This window comes from Delphinus delphis, chromosome 19 (assembly GCF_949987515.2).
Source record: "Delphinus delphis chromosome 19, mDelDel1.2, whole genome shotgun sequence".
Classification (NCBI taxonomy): Eukaryota; Metazoa; Chordata; class Mammalia; order Artiodactyla; family Delphinidae; genus Delphinus; species Delphinus delphis.
The window spans coordinates 14,682,353-14,699,473 of record NC_082701.1 but is presented as its reverse complement, the minus strand read 5'-3'; the positions used below and the strand labels follow the sequence as shown (position 1 = coordinate 14,699,473).

The 17,121-nt window shown below is 40.6% G+C and overlaps 1 protein-coding gene and 1 pseudogene across 3 annotated transcripts in view; one reads left to right on the top strand and one right to left on the bottom strand.

The window, feature by feature from the left end:
- TEX2 (testis expressed 2) overlaps positions 1-17,121 on the bottom strand; it is a 107,484-nt gene that overhangs the window by 64,731 nt on the left and 25,632 nt on the right. The window lies entirely within an intron of this gene.
- LOC132415587 (U5 spliceosomal RNA) lies at positions 5,273-5,398 on the top strand (annotated as a pseudogene).

The following is a 17,121-nucleotide window of genomic DNA, read 5'->3' as shown; positions in this document are numbered from 1 at the left end:
AAGCTGAGTTCTCAACAGCTAGCATGTGATTAACAGGATTGGGAAATAAGAATTCGTTATCCATCTGTCAAGCTAGCATCATAAAAAAGTAGCCTCCTGCCCTCTGCTATCTCAATTCAATTATAACCAGGCTCAAAAAAACAAACAAAAAAAAAGGGACAACCTTATCTCAAGCCCTCAGGAATTGAAATGTCAAAAAAGGTCATTTCTCACCCAGCAGGTCTCCTTCTTCCAAAGCCACCAGCACAAGACCGTGGGTTTTAACACTGATTTTGAGTCTTGTGAGGGGAGGGCCTATAGCTCACATTGTCATATAGGATGATTTTCTGCCAGAGATATGTTTAAACAAAAGTCTGATTTGGTCATGAGCAAAGTGGTGCTAAAGATTAACCTCGTCCAGCCCCAGAATGGATGGGGGTGGCAGAGGCAACATTGACAAACTGAAGCCAGAGGTCTGGTGTCTGGGAAAACAGGCTCCATCATCAGGTCCACCACTCTACTGAAAACAACTAACAATGAAATCCATATTTTTTTAAAAATCTGAAAAGCACTGAAGCTTCAACAACTGAGTAAGGAACCACCAGGCTAAAAGGAATTAAGAACCCCAGAGGGATGAGCCCTACAGAAGCCGCTCTTGCCCTCAAAACATTGGATGATTCTGGCAAATTGGAACCTTCATTTTATCGATCTCCTGAGCAGAAATCAAAGTTCAGGGCTGGCTGAGGTGGAGCCGTAACTGGAGACTGTTCCACAAAGAGCTGGAATGCCAAACGGCTACATCTATCTACCTGGTAGTAGATGAACCAGAAGCAAAACAGCCCTCACTTAGATCTGAGAGCTTCGAGGACATTAAGCTAAGTGAAGTAAGCCAGTTACAAAAAAAAATGAATACTGTATGATTCCACTTATGTGAGCTAGCTAAAGTAGTCAAATTCAAATAAACAGAAAGTAGGATGGCAGTTACCAGGGGCTGGGGGTGGTAGGAAATAGGGAGTTGTTTTTTAATGGAGATAGAGTTAGAGTTTTGTATGATGAAAACGGTCTGTAGATCGGTTGCAGAACAATGTGAATATACGTAACACTACTGAGTTGCACACTTAAAAACAGATTGGTAAATTTTATGTTATGTATACTTTACCTTAATTAAAAATAAAATTAAAAAAAATTTCACCATTCAAAACTTTAGAATGAAATAACGTAATATTTTGAACTACTTATCATGCTGACTAAAACAATTCTATTCAAAAAGCTCATACTGTTCTTTAGTGTTTATAGCACCATGTGGTTATGTTCTAAGACAATACTGTAAATGCAAATGTATTCATTTACACTCCCATACTTTTGGGGGGTGGGGGGAAGCTATTTAGAGCCAAACGCTCTACAAACCTTAGCCTTAGTCAGGTATGTTTCAAGGAAGCAGCCTATCTCAAACAGTTCTGGAGATGGGTCTTGATGAAAGTCTTCACTATAACTCTCCATTAAAGTTACTATGCCTTGTAAAGATGTTCACAGCTCTCATTAAGATTGAGAAAGCCTCTAATAAGGAAGAAGAAACCAAAAAATAGCTAGAACAAATGACAATGAAAACACAACAACCCAAAACCTATGGGACACAGCAAAAGCAGCTCTAAGGGGGAAGTTTATAGCAATTCAATCTCACCTCAAGAAACGAAAAATCTCAAATAAACAATCTAACCTTACACCTAAAGCAACCAGAGAAAGAAGAACAAATAAAACCCAAAGTCAGTAGAAGGGAAAAAAATCAAAAAGATCAGAGCAGAAATAAATGAAATAGAAACGAAGAAAACAGTAGCAAAGATCGATAAAATTAAAAGTTGGTTCTTTGAGAAGATAAACAAAATTGATAAACCTTTAGCCAGACTCATCAAGAAAAAAAGGGAGAAATGAAAAAGGAGAAATCACAACTGACACCGCAGAAATATAAAGGATTATAAGAGACTACTACAAATAACAATATGCCAATAAAATGGACAACCACGAAGAAATGGACAAATTCTTGGAAAGGTACAATTTTCCAAGACTCAACCAGGAAGAATTAGAAAATATAAACAGACCTATCACAAGTAATGAAATTGAAACTGTAATTAAAAATTTTCCAGCAAACAGAAGTCCAAGACCAGATGGCTTCACAGGTGAATTCTATCAAACATTTAGAGAAGAGCTAACACCTATCCTTCTCAAACTATTCCAAAAAAATTGCAGAGGGAGGAACATTCCCAAATTCGTTCTATGAGGCCATCATCACTCTGATACCAAAACCAGACAAAGATATCACAAAAAAAGAAAATTACAGACCAACATCACTGATGAACATAGATGCAAAAATCCTCAACAAAATACTAGCAAACAGAATCCAACAACACATTAAAAAGATCATACATGATGAACAAGTGGGATTTATCCCAGGAATGCAAGGATTCTTCAATATACACAAATCAATCAACATAATACACCATATTAACAAATTAAGGAATGAAAACCATATGATCATCTCAGTAGATGCAGAAAAAGCTTTTGACAAAACTCAACACCCATTTATGATAAAAAGCTCCCCAGTAAATGGGCACGGAGTGAACCTACCTCAACATAATAAAGGCCATATATGACAAACCCACACCAAACATCACTCTCAATGGTGAACAACTGAAAGTACTTCCACTAAGATCAGGAACAAGACACAGATGTCCACTCTCACCACTACTGTTCAACATAGTTTTGGAAGTCCTAGCCATGGCAATCAGAGAAGAAAAAGAAATAAAAGGAATACAAATTGGAAAAGAAGAGTAAAACTGTCACTGTTTGCAGAAAAACCTAAAGATGCCACCTGAAAACTACTAGAACTAATCAATGAATTTGGTAAGGTTGCAGGATACAAAATTAATGCACAGAAATCTCTGGCATTCCTATACACTAACAATGAAAATCAGAAAGAGAAATTAAGGAAACAATCAGATTTACTGTCACAACAAAAAGAATAAAATATCTAGGAATAACCCTACCTAAGGAGGCAAAAGGCTTGTACTCAGAAAACTATAAAACACCGATGAAAGAAATCAAAGATGACATAAAAAGATGGAGAAATATACCATGTTCTTGGATTGGAAGAATCAATATTGTGAAAATGACTATACTACCCAAAGCAATCTACAGATTCAATGCAATCTCTATCAAACTACCAATGGCGTTCTTCACAGAATTAGAACAAAAAATTTTACAATTTGTATGGAAACACAAAAGACCCCGAATAGCCAAAGAAATCTTGAGAAAGAAAAATGGAGCTGGAGGAATCAGGCTCCCTGACTTCAAACTATACTACAAAGCTACAGTAATCAAGACAGTATGGTACTGGCACAATAACAGAAATATAGATCAATGGTACAGGACAGAAAGCCCAGAGATAAACCCACGCACATATGGTCACCTAATTTATGACAAAGGAGGCAAGGATATACAATGGAGAAAGACAGCCTCTTCAATAAGTTGCCTGCTGGGAAAACTGGACAGCTACATGTAAAAGAATGAAATTAGAACACTATCTAACACCATACACAAAAATAAACTCCAAATGGATTAAAGACCTAAATGTAAGACTGGACACTATAAAACTCTTAGAGGAAAACATAGGAAAAACACTCTTTGACATAAACCACAGCAAGATCTTTTTTGACCCACCTCTTCAGAGTAATGAAAATAAAAACAAACAACTGGGACCTAATTAAACTTAAAAGCTTTTGCACAGCAAAGGAAACCATAAAGACGAAAAGACAACCCTCAGAATGGGAGAAAATATTTGTAAATGAAGCAACAAAGGATTAATCTCCAAAATATATGAACAGCTCATGGAGCTCAACATCAAAAAAACAAACAACCCAATTAAAAAACAGGCAGAAGACCTAAACAGACATTTCACCAACAAAGACATACAGATGGCCAAGAGGCACATGAAAAGATGCTCAACATCACTATTAGAGAAATACAAATCAAAACTACAGTGAGGTATCACCTCACACCAGTCAGAATGGCCATCATCAATAATAATAAATGCTGGAGAGGGTGTGGAGAAAAGGGAACCCTTTTGCACTGTTGGTGGGAATGTAAACTGATACAGCCACTATGGAGAACAGTACGGAGGTTCCTTAAAGAACTAAAAATAGAGCTACCATACAACACAGCAGTCCCACTACTGGGCATATATTCTGAGAAAACCATAATTCAAAAAGAGTCATGTAACACAATGTTCATTGCAGCACTATTTATAACAGCCAGGATGTGGACTAAGTATCCATCGACAGATGAATGGATAAAGAAGATGTGGCACATATATACGATGGAATATTACTCAGCCATAAAAGGAAATGAAACTGAGTTATTTGTAGTGAAGTGGATGGACCTAGGGTCTGTCATACAGAGTGAAGTAAGTCAGAAAGAGAAAAACAACTATTGTATATTAATGCATATGTGTGTAATCTAGAAAAATGGTACAGAAGAACCTATTTGCAGGGCAGGAATAGAGACACAGACGTAGAGAACGGACATGTGGACACAGGAGGGGAAGGTGGGAGGAACTGGGAGATTAGGTTTGAGATAAATACCCTCCATGTGTAAAATAGACAGCTAGTGGGAACTTGCTGTATAGCACAGGGAGCTCAGCTCGGTGCTCTGTGATGACCTAGATGGGTGGGATGGCGGGGGGGTCCAAGAGGGAGGGGATATATGTATACATATAGCTGATTCACTTCATTGTACAGCAGAAACTAACACAACATTGTAAAGCAATTATACTCCAAATAAAAAAAATTTTTTAAGAAAATAAATAAATAAACAAAACTCAATCACAGAATATTCCAATAGAAAGGGAAGCTCAGACATTGCCTAGTCCTAAGTGAATAAATCAAATAATTTGAAAGTGGAAAGAAAAAAGAGAGAAAGCCTCCAATAAGGGTTTCTCTCCCCAGCATTGATGCAGGATTCTATTCTATCCAGTCTGAAAATATGGAACAAATCAATGGCTCCCATCTAATCTGAACTCATAAAAAACAAAAGGCCTCAACAGGAAGCCAGTAGCCAGCTTCCCTCCCTATCATGAACTCCAGGAACCTATCAACCTCAGTGGAGTCAGGGTTAGAATACCAAACATCCATGAAATTTATTTTATTTCTAGTCACTCAAAAAGGTTATCATCATTAATTAGTCCATGAAAAACCAATCAACAATAAATCAGACTGTACAATGAAAAATGAAGAGCTATCCATACTCGTGCTTTTCTTCATAATCGAATGAATATTTTGCCTTTTACTAAAGATTCACGTAGGGAGGGAAAAAAAAATTAAGAGCTATTTCAAGACTCAATGTTGGCATTTATTAGCTCAGATATAATAACCTCTCTGAATCTGATAGGTTTGTTTTTTGTGAGTTTTTTGGACTAATTTTCTAATAATAACTGCCCTTCCTACCTCTAGCTGTATTTGAAATAATTCAATCTCAGGGTCCTACAGAGACATAAAAAGAGAAAAGAGTTCCTTTCAGGCCACTCATTTATCAGCAACTCCCCCTCTTGGTCCTTCTACATTAGAACAAATAGTAATGTGGCCCTTATCATTATTATTATCAACATTATTATTATTAATTTCTAACTCACATACTAGATTAGAGGAAGTGCTGAAGGAAGGAAAAAGAGGAGGGAAGCAAGCAACTTCGACTGAAAATTAAACGTGTCTCCAGATGTAGAAAGCACGGTAATACTGCATCTTAAGAGGCAAGCCTGGTTTGGAAGGAACATGTCTCATTTCTCAAGAGCACCCCTACTCCTTCAAAATCACTGTGAAAATTCTTCATCTTTGTAAAATTTGGCCCGTTAGATATTTGCTGTCTCTGAACAAGCTTGCACTTGGACATCTGATGTATGGGCACCATCTGCTAGCATGGGCTGTGTCGGTCAATAGTCTTAATTCAAAAACATCTCTTGGCAGCGGAAAAGAGTCAAGCTGCATTGTATTGCAGAGGATGTCTTAACATCTCTTATCTGTGCAGTTTTTAATAGCATTTGGTTTCATGAAAAGTAGAGAAGGGCCTCAAGGCTCATTTTTTTCCACCTTGATGCTGCAGAGGAAACGGTGAATCTGGTCGGAAACAACCATAGTAGGAAGTTCTGATTTAGCCTAAAAATCTCAAGTACATCTTAATAGCCATCCCTTGATTCATTTAAAGTCAATGAAGCATATGAGAATTGCCAGCAGCCATTCTAATCTGTTAATACTCCACCTCACAAATAAAAATCAATATTGACATTGTAGATAATGAGCTAGTGCTAGGCTTAGTTTCATTTAAAAAGAGAAAAGAAAAAGAAAGTACTCTACTACCAGCACAGGCAAGCCTCCCAAGGCACTTAGACCTTGACTGGTAGAAACTCAGAACTCCTTTCCCATTAGTTATTAGGTTCCCAGACCCCCATTCAGAGTCTCTTCCAGCCCAGCAAAACAACACAAGGTTTATACTACTAGTACACAAGAGCTTCACCCTCTGCAGCCACTGCATGGACTTTTACCTGCCATGAGGAAGGCCTACCTGGGAAGAGGGCCACATCCCTGAAGGAAAAAGTGTTCAAAAGCATCAATATGATTAGAATTTTGCTTTATAGATTGCTATAATAATCGATGGTTCCAGTAATGAAATCCAAATACAGTTCACAGTAACTCATTCAAAATCAGGTCATACCTTCAGCACAACCACACGAGGCCTATGGAGGTTTATAAAAGATAACGCTGATGCCATCCACGGGGGGCCAGGGTGGGGGGTCTCAAGGAGACAGCAGATGGATGTCGTATGATGACATCTATACGAAAGTTCAAAACAAAACAAAACAACCCTAAAGTAATGAAAACTCAGGATAGGTATGCCCAAATCAGGTGGTGCTAATACAGTAAAGAAGTCTGGGAAATTTTTTTTAAGCAGAAAAGCCATGTATGTGACTTAACGAGGAAGAAACGTGAACAAAATAAGATGGCGGACATGAAATATCAGCACAAGGAAAGGCACTGAGATGGAAACGAGTCAATCAAGACAGAACAAGAGTCGCTAAAGATTAGGTTAGCTACAGCTGAAGGGCTGTACTGGGGGGACACGGGAGGAAGATTAATATTGGAGTTTAGAGGCAGGGAATCAATTGTTCAAAGACTCTGAAGGCTAAGTGTCTGGATTTATATTTAAATCTTAGGAAACAGAACCACTGTAGGTTCTTGAGAAGTTTGAAACCTGGGTGTAAACAGTTTTGTTCAGGTGAGTGAGTACCTGGAACGTGGCAGACTGTCATGCTGAAAATCCAGAAGGAGGATGAGCAGAGGGTAGTGGCTGGGGTCACAAAATAGCACATTTCAAAAGCTCGTGGGGTCAAAGGTTAACAAGGGGTGAATCTGAGAAAGAGTAAATGCTGTTCCTTATTCAGTTTTCATTTTTGCAACCATTGATTGACTGATTGATTGACTGATTGCCATGCTGCTCGGCTTGCGGGATTTTACTTCCCTAACCAGGCATTGAACTGAGGCCCTAGTGAAAGCGTGGAGTCCTAACCACTGGACTGCCAGGGAATTCCCATAACCATTTTAAACTTTGAGATTATTTCCAAATTAAAAACACCATCAACAACAAAGCAGTTTCCTAACCACTGTTTGGCTTTGGGTCTGTTGTCATATATTGCCCCCTCCCACCTCCCACCTACCCTTCCAGTCAGAGTTGTCAAACTCAGTTATGGGAGGAAGCCAAAGTTTTACCACTACTTGAATTAAACTTTATTTTGAAATAATTATAGACTCTCAGGAAGTTGCATAAGAGAGGTCCTGTGACATTTCACCAATCACTCCTTAAATTTTAAAGTCAAACTTCCTTTTTTTTTTTTAATGTTTTTTTGGCCATGCCATGAGGCATTCAGGATGTTAGTTCCCCGACTAGGCATCGAACCCAAGCCCCCTGCAGTGGAAATGCAGAGTCTTAACCACTGGACTGCCAGGGAAGTCCCTTAAAGCCAAACTTTAAAGTCAAATTCCAAATGGTTAGGAAGTCAAGTTTTAACCACAGACCACCAATTCATCCCTTTAAGAAAAATGTATTCCAATAGGCAGAGTGAAACTTCCACTTATAAGGACTTTCTAATAGTCTTGCTTAAGGTCTTCAATGGTCAACTTTAGGAAGACATCTTCCATAGATACTTCCCAAGTACATGAACAGGCAATTCACCCAAAAGTTCAAATGGCCAATAACAAACGAAAGAGCTCAACTGACTAAATACAACAAAGAATTATGAAACACATCAATGAGACAATATTGGTCATCAAATTCCATCATTAAAATATAACATGTGATGCTGTCAAGGGCATGTGGAGACAAACCCTCTATTGCAGACAAACCCTCTATTATGTTGGCACATAATTAGCGAAAACTTTTCTGAAACCAATTCTGCAGTAACTATTAAGTATCTCAATAATGTTCATACCTATACACACACCAGGCAAAAAGGGCTGGGGGGCATTAATGCTAGTTTTCTCCATATAACAGGCTTATCAGTCATTTTTATTTTCTACTTTTTAGGTTTTTCCAAATTCTACGAATTAGGTATTTCCAAATACTTCTGTAATCTGGGGAAAATAATTACATGTAAGTGTATGTCAATTTTAAAAATAAAATAATTATCTTCAGAATATCAAATTGTACCCACACCTTACCCATGAGAAAACTAAGACACAGAAAGATTCATTTTTATAAAATGAGTCATACCAGATGTATGTTGTAATCTGCTTTTATACTCAAGATAACACAGTGAAGTAATCCAGCATCTGGGTATCAGCAAGGCCTTTGGCTTCAGTTCTACCAACTTGGTGGGAGTCTGACCCTCAGGCAAATTATTTACCCTAACCAAGCCTCCCTTTCTCCATCTGTAAAATGGGAATGGCAAAAGACGGTTCAGAAGATTAAATAAAACAATTTAGGTAAAGCACTGAGCATGGTCCCTGGTACAGAGCAAGCATTTACTAAATGTTAACTGTACTTGTAAGTACTTCCTCAAGTCAGCAAAGATTCTTTCACACATGAATTTAAATAGCTTTATAAAATGAATATTCTATAATGTAACCATTTCAACACAGGATACTAGGAATTTTTTGCTATTACAAACAATGCTGTAATACATTATGATGCTATACATAACCTTTGACTGTCTCTCTTATTATTTCCTTAATAATTATTTTTAGAAGTGGAATTACAGGGTTGAATAAGCATATATAAATTTTCACTTCAATTTAAAAAAAAAAACACAATTTCAAGCTCATTGTAAAAAACTTCAAAAACAGATGTATGGAGAGGAAAAGTGAAAATTTCTCCTGCTATGCCCAAAATCAACTGTTTAGGATGTATCCTCTGTCCTTCTGTATGCATTTATAAATACACACAAACACACAAAGCTGTTTTTGTTTTTAGTCTTAAATGTAACCATACTATGCATATTGCTTTGCTGTTTGTTTTTCACTTATTATTTCCTGGACCCCTTCCTATGCCAATACATACACATCTACAGGCATACACACTTCTTCTACCTAGTACAGATATACCATCATCCACTTAATCATTCTTTTATTGATAGAAACTTGAGTTTTTTCCAGTTTTCACACTAGAAAAAATGCTGCCTTGAAAAGCTTTCTATATAGATCTTGTGTACACAGCAAGTCTTTTATAAAGTGCCCACCTTGAACCCTTGTCAAGAATAAACATTATTTTTAATTATTGTCCATCTGATGGGTGGGGAAAAGGCATCTCAATGCTTTGATATCATTTCATGTTTTTTCCACCATCTGTTTCTCTTCTATTCACTGGCCATTCATGTTTCTTGCCCAAGGGTTTTTCTTATTCACTTTATGTATCATGAACACTTTGTCTACTGAATGTGCTGAAAATATTTTTCCCCATCTCTGACTTTTTACCATTATGGGTTTTTTTTTTTTTTTAAACATACAAAGTTTTATATTTTTAGGTGTTGAATCTCTCAATCTTTTTCTTTATAGTTGCTGGGTTTCTACTTCCTGAGGAAGCCTTCCTCATTCTATCAGCCTAAAAGCATTACTCTCTGAAATCATTTTAGAAAACACTGACAGTAACATATGTAACACACATAATGTTCTCTGTTCCCTATACAAGAATCAAACATTTAACTTTGGAAAAACTGACTTGATATGGACAATCATATTTTCTAGCTATAATAAATAGTAAAGTATTTGAACTTTTCCCCCTCCAAATCATACGAGTAAACTAGAAAACCTAGTTTACATATCTGAATCCACTCTTATCTATTAACCATTCAGCTTCTCCATGTGCAAAAAGTATTTTGGATTAATTCTTCATAAATTGAAAAAATTATCTGAGAACTTAAAAAAGTAGGCTTTCTTTTTCAGTGAGAAACAATACTTTTCATACATGCATCAGTAGACTTAACCTTGAAATAGGGCAGTAAAATCTGATTAAATGTATACTTAATGTCAGAATTTTATTTACAGGTAAGGAATCTGAGGCCCAAAGAAGACAATTTTTAAAAAATCAAGTTGGAGAAGTCTATGTGTGTAAGTGTGTGTAGGGCAGAACAGTGGGAGTGAGTGAAAGGAAGTGATGGGGAAGAGGTGAGAGAAGGGGCATGAAGGAGGGCTTCCCAGAGGCGGTGTGTGCGCTGGCCCTTGGAGATTTGACAAGCTGACTGCAGAGACCCAGGGTGGAGAGTACATTCCAAGTGAAGGACAGAGCATGAGTAAAGGGAAGGAGGCAAGAAACCCAAAGCCACGTTCAATACCTGCAAGAAGGCCTAGAGATACCAGGTTCCTGGCAGAGGTCTCAGATGGCCATCTGTCCACACTGTGGTTTCCTCTGAAGAGAACCACTTGCCCACAGGTCCCACGGGTGAGATTTCCCCCATCCCACTCCACGACCACTGAGGATTGTGACAGGGAAGGACCTGGAGAGCAGCGCCGTGATATGACCCAGCCCCAAAGTCCCACCCAAGTGTGAGATTTTGACAACTGTTCAGTTGGTAGTGGAATCAGTCACTAAAAACACAAACCAAGGGAAGCCATGAGGCAGCAGGGGCAGGAGCTCCAAGGAGGACCAAGACCCTCAAGTGACAGTGACAGGGCTCACCCCCTTCACCTCTCCTAACCTTGGGTTCTTTCATTGTAAAGGGGGAGGGGGTCCTCCATTGTCTTCAAGGAATTTTCCAGAAAGCTCTAAATTCTATAATTCTGTGAATCCTACTTAGAGTCCTACTTTTCCATTCTGCACCAGAGATATTCTTGGCAAGTGCTCAAGTCAAGCAAAGGAAACAGAGTACACTTGAACTAATGTGCCTAAGGCAATTAAGTCAAAATATTTTTCTAATAATATTGTAACAGTTCATCCCACATTAACAAACACTTCTAGACCTTCTGGACTTGTCTTGCTTAGCCCAGCTGTAGAAACATCCTTTACCTCTAGTTAAAGGTGGAGAGTGGGCTGAGTCAGCTAAGAATGAGATGCAAATTATCAGCACTTGCAAGTGCCATGGCAACAGATGACATTTGTCCATCCGACTTCCGCCAGACTCTACAAGAGGGCTGCCTCTGCCCTGGCTGTGATAAGGACAGGCTCTCTACCCCAACGCTTCCTTCGTTCTTACTCTGCACAAACATCCCTCCAAGCACAACCTCTTGGCTTCACCCTCTTGTGGATTCACACCACACCTGCTCCACATTCCCACCGCCCTCACTTCTACAGCGCCCTGCAGAGCCCCCCAGGGACACAACTCCCTGCCCTCTCACAAAAAACCATCTGCCTCCTACTCTGCCTGGCTTTTTTTTTTTTTTTTTAATGGAGAGGAGATCATGGTAAGAGAAGGGGTGGCCTGTTTTCAAGACCAAACCATCATCTGTACCACCCTCTCTAAGTCATTAGCACTGCTATCTACTGCCTGCGAGACATCCGTACATGGGCATGAGCCACTCCCACTGCCAGGGATCTTCATCCCAGCCAGGGAGGGTATGGGGGGAGAGGGTTGGGTACAGGTTGCTGTAGACCCCAGCCAGGAGGTGGCTGTAGCATGCGGACCTGGTCCATGTCCTTGCTGTTTCCAGGAAATTCCTGAATTAGCATACTGACTTCCTAGTCAGATTCCCCACTGGTGTGATTCTAGGCCTTGTCTCTCATCTAGGCCTCCAATTTTGTCTCCCTCCTTTCTCCCTCTAAGCACATGGCCTTGCCTCTATTCACCAGGAAGGTGGTATGAGTTGCTATCTTGTCTCCCATATCCATCTATATACACCAATCACTATGCCCATTCTTTGGCTAGAAATTCTTCTACCCATTCCTCTCTATTCTCCACCCACACACAGACTCTATCCAGGTCCAAACAGGTCTACTTCTAAACCCAAGAGACCCATCTCATTCCTGTCCACCCCATCCTGACCCCACTCACTCCCTCTCATCCATCAAGGGACCTCTACTCTCCCAACCACCAAGGCCCCAACCAAAAGAGTCTTCTGACACTCTCTTCTTGATCCTCCAAACCTCTTTAGTTCTCCAAGCCCTGTTGACTCACACCTCACACCTCAGCATTTCTTTCTGACTTTACCCCTTGCCCTCGTCTCCAGCCCACATGGCATTCCGCTGCCAGACTAGCCTTCTTTAAATACTACTCTCATCATGTCACCATTTTGCTCAAAAACCTACCATGTTCTTGTGTCTCATCTAATCTCCTTGGCCTTCAGGGCCCAATACAACCCAGCCCCTCTATCTACTCACCCTCATTTTCAGTTACGCTACAGTGTTCCCAATATTCTGGTTGGGTGTGATGAGCTACTGGCTCATGTGAAAACCATCCTCCTTCCCACCTCCCTGTACTGAAAATGCCTTCCCTGCTCTCCTCTGCCTTGTCAAATCCTAGCATCCTCCATGAAGGCAGTGACGCTTGAACTGAACTCCAGGCCTTCCTTCTAGACAACTCCAGCCCCTCGGGTGACCTACAATATTTACACCACACAAATAACCAAAGGAAGTAAATCCTCAACCAGGAGTAGACTGAGTTCCCAAAGTTCATCAGTAAGTCAGCTGTCTGAAATTCAAACTCCATTTATCCTGAAGGAAAATAAATGGGAAATAGGTTCCTAGGCTCACAAAACTTGTGCAATCCACAATGTAACAGCTATGGTACAAGTGTACTTTTCCAACTACACAGAACCACTCGTTATAACACACTCAAAAGAAAAACACATTCTGATTTCAGTTAATGTCAGGACCCTAGAATGAGGGCCACACTCTAGAAAAAGACAATTCTAGAGACTAGGAAGCCAAAGGCCCAGGGGGTAAATCCAGACACTTTTCACCCATCTGCCCCAATCAGACTTCTAGAGTCTGAACTCCAGTTTCCAATCCAGCCCATGGACGTGAGTCTGCTTTAATTCACGTGTAAAATCTTCTCATTCAACAGAAGCAAGCCCCTGGAAAAGTGCGGAGGAATTGGGTCCGCCTGCTCCCAGACTCACAGCAGCCCAGGCAGCAGTCACAGGAAACACGCCTTCTCGGGACAGCTCCAGGCTGCAGAGACTTCCAAGCATTGCCACAGAGAAAGGCATCAGGGAGAACATGGGAAATTCTTTACTGTGCCCAGAGAATGGAGCAGGGCACACGGGTCTAATTTTAGCACACACAGGATTTGGTGCCCACTCTCCAGTGGGAACTAGGTTCTAGGGTCAGGGAAAAAAGCTATCTATAGCCAAAATGACCCTTGAGAATCTCCTGAGTCTCCCACAAAGTACTGTACACATGCTTCAGGCGACCTCATGTAGTCATTGTTGTACGCATTCAAGTTTCAGAAACTTCAAGGCTGACTAAAGGATGGAACTAAAGGAAAGGCTGAACGTGGGCTGGCCTTTCGCATCACTCTGCCCCCACGAAGACTAGCAAATCCCTAATGTGGATCGGACCTTCTCCGGGGCTCCTGCTTGCTTGCAGCCTTTGCTTTATCTTGTTTTAATATTAAGCCTCTGTGACTCTAGTATACATTAACAAATGTATTTGTTGTGAGGATTAAGGTGGAAGGTGGTTAGTTTTCTGAAGTGAGCTGAGAACTGGACGGACCCCATGGTGCACAGAAAAACCTGGTTGAGAACTCTGGCACTGAAGAGACCCAGCTTCAGATCACAGGTCCACTGCTTACTGGCATGTAACTGTGGACAAGTCACTGCAAAAAGCCTCTTTTTTCCTCATATATAAGTAAAATGTAGATAATAGTGCCTACCTCACAGGGGCTGCTGGGAAGGTTAAGAAAGAACGTTCAGTATATGTAAGCTATTAGTCCCAGCATCCACAGCTGGCATGAGCATATCTTTTGTACCCATGCAGACTTGGCCAGAGTTGACCCCACCAGCCATGTTACCAAGGATCAAACAGATAGCTTGTCTCTACCTTCTCGAATCGCTTGAACTAGACTGTCCCGTCTGATCTCAGGTTTAGTTCAGGCAGCTGTGACCATTAAGAATGACAAACATAGGGGCAAAGTAGAAAAATGGGAAGGCCTATACGTTATAATACAAAATGAAAAAGCAGACTTTGGGATTATGTGCATACGTCAAACACAACTACGCAAAAAGTACATACAGTCAACAGGATCCCAGGAGGCTACAGAGACTAATAGTTGGTGCTTCACTATAAATTATCTTTGCTTTTAGTGCAAAGCTTTTAAAAGGATCATTTTTAAAATGAGGGCACTGAATGAGATCTGCAGTTTTACTAACCTTTGTTTCTGTCTCTTCCCCAGGCTGGCAAGAGTCTAACAAACGATGTTTAACAGTAGTTGATTGACTCTGTGTACTATTTTTCCATTTCAATGCTGATCCAAATTTTAGCCAACAATCCACATTTACAAAGGGTTCATAATAACATTATGAAAACAAATCACTGCCACAGGTGTGATAATGATAAGCACAGCTAAGTAAACAAGAAACAATTAGTTGCTCAATTTATCAAAAATATGAGGCACTCATATTCAAGGTCAATCTCATTCTAAAGGAATTAAGCATGCTCAGCTTGGGGAGTGAGACCTGATACCAGCTCTAGTAACAATGTCTAGAGTTAGACCAATCCAGTCTCAGAAATTCCTATTATGTCATCCACAGCCAATCAGAACTTGGAATCCGCAGGAAAACATACAGACTTGCAATTCCCAACAAAAGCAAGGAAACTTGATGTTTTGGGTAGCTTTGGTGTCCTTATTCTGGGTTAAGGTATAGTTTCTGTTAAGCCTTTTGAAATGCCGGAAACAGTCCCCTGGCTCCCGTGGGTTCCTTTGCAGATGCGGTTGGAACCATCAGGCTCAGTCAGCTCCAGGCAGCAGACTGTGGTGGGACAACTGATCGGCCAGCCCTAAGCGCCTGCTTAATCCTAGCTCTCAAAGGGCAGATGCATCTTGGGATTGGGCAGAGGGGAGCTATGCCAGAAAACCCTAAGAAACCTCTGCACACAGATGACTCAGCCACCCCTCCCCATCTCGGGGCTTATCACGACTGAGGAGGAGGGACTGGAAGACATATATTGATAATTTGAAAACACTGCCCTATGTATGTGCACGCACACCCCCACACACACACCCCAATGCCTACCACAGAATTGAGAATCACGGGTCTAAATCAACTTGCAATATCAGGAATGCATTACACTTACTTAAATACACGCACGCACGCACACACACACACACACACAGAAAAAGGTGATGGATTCACCAGGAGCTCAGTAGGAGACACAGTACCAGCTATTCCCGGGCACCAGTAACTAGTTATTAATTAGAAGGCATCACCTGAGAGGCAAATTGCTTTGTAAGAGGCTACTGCTCTGTACCTACAGGAAAAAAAAGGCCCATCTCCATCAAGGCTAATCAATCAACGACTTCAGATATTTTAAATGAGGAATCAGAGGTGGGCCACTGCTTCCACAAGCACAGGACACAATCGGACTGAGTTCTGCTCCTGATCTTTGATACGCCTGCCTTCACTGTTTGCCCCTTGAGCTGCGGCCTCACCTCCTGCGGCTGGTCCTAACCACCCCCACCCCCACCGCTCTGCCAGCCCAGACCCTGCAGCCAGGGCCTCCAGAGCTGCCCATTCCCGAAAGTCTGTTTCATTGCTGTCTCAAGGCCCAAAACAGAACAGAAGGCAGAAATGAAAGGCAAGTAGAATAAAAAAGAAACTTGGATGCACAAAGTAACAAGAGAAAAAGCTGTTTCTCGGACAATCAAGGAAAATAAGCACAAGTAGCATTTCATAACCAGAAATACGTACGAGTGCACAGCACGAAACCAAACTGTCTAATCTCCAAACTGTCTAATCTAATTCTGGAGGCACTATAAACTTGGTGGCCGTATGGGGGCTCCATTTGACGTTTCAAAGAATCAAAGGTTGTAAAGTTGTGATCTTGATACTTTTCTATTCACAGGTCCAGTAACTGCCTAACAGCAGTGTCCTGCCCTTTCCCAGATGATTAGTGCTGAGTTTGTTGTTGGGTTTTCTTCTTCCAGCTTATGTGGGTCCTCAGAGAGTACTCTCTGCTAAAGCAAAATGCCAAAACAGGAGCAGAACTTTCTGGCCATCCGCGTGCAATTAGGATCCCATAAAAATCCCACTCAGATAACTCAACACCTAAAAGTGCACTGCCTGGGCCAGCTGAGGCTCACCGGAAGGAGCGCCAGTCCAGGAGAAGCCTCACCGGGTCTGGATTTTCTGATCTGTCAAATGAGGGTCATGATGGTGAAACAACAGCCCTCAGATTGTTGGGAGGAAGAATAAATAGCATAGCACTTCATAAACTGTAAAGTTTGGGCACCTGACAGCATAGCAGTGTTGTTATAATTAACCACATTGCTCTCTCCCCCTGGATACAATGGAGTAAAGTATACCAAGGTACTATCACTACTTGTTCTCAAAAGAACCTATCTGTTTGGCCGATATTCTATGTAAATAAAGATGTATCATGGTTATTCTTTTCTTGAGAAAATATAGGGTTTTTTTTCCTCCAAAAATTTTATGATAGCCATTTAAATTTCCGTGGCAA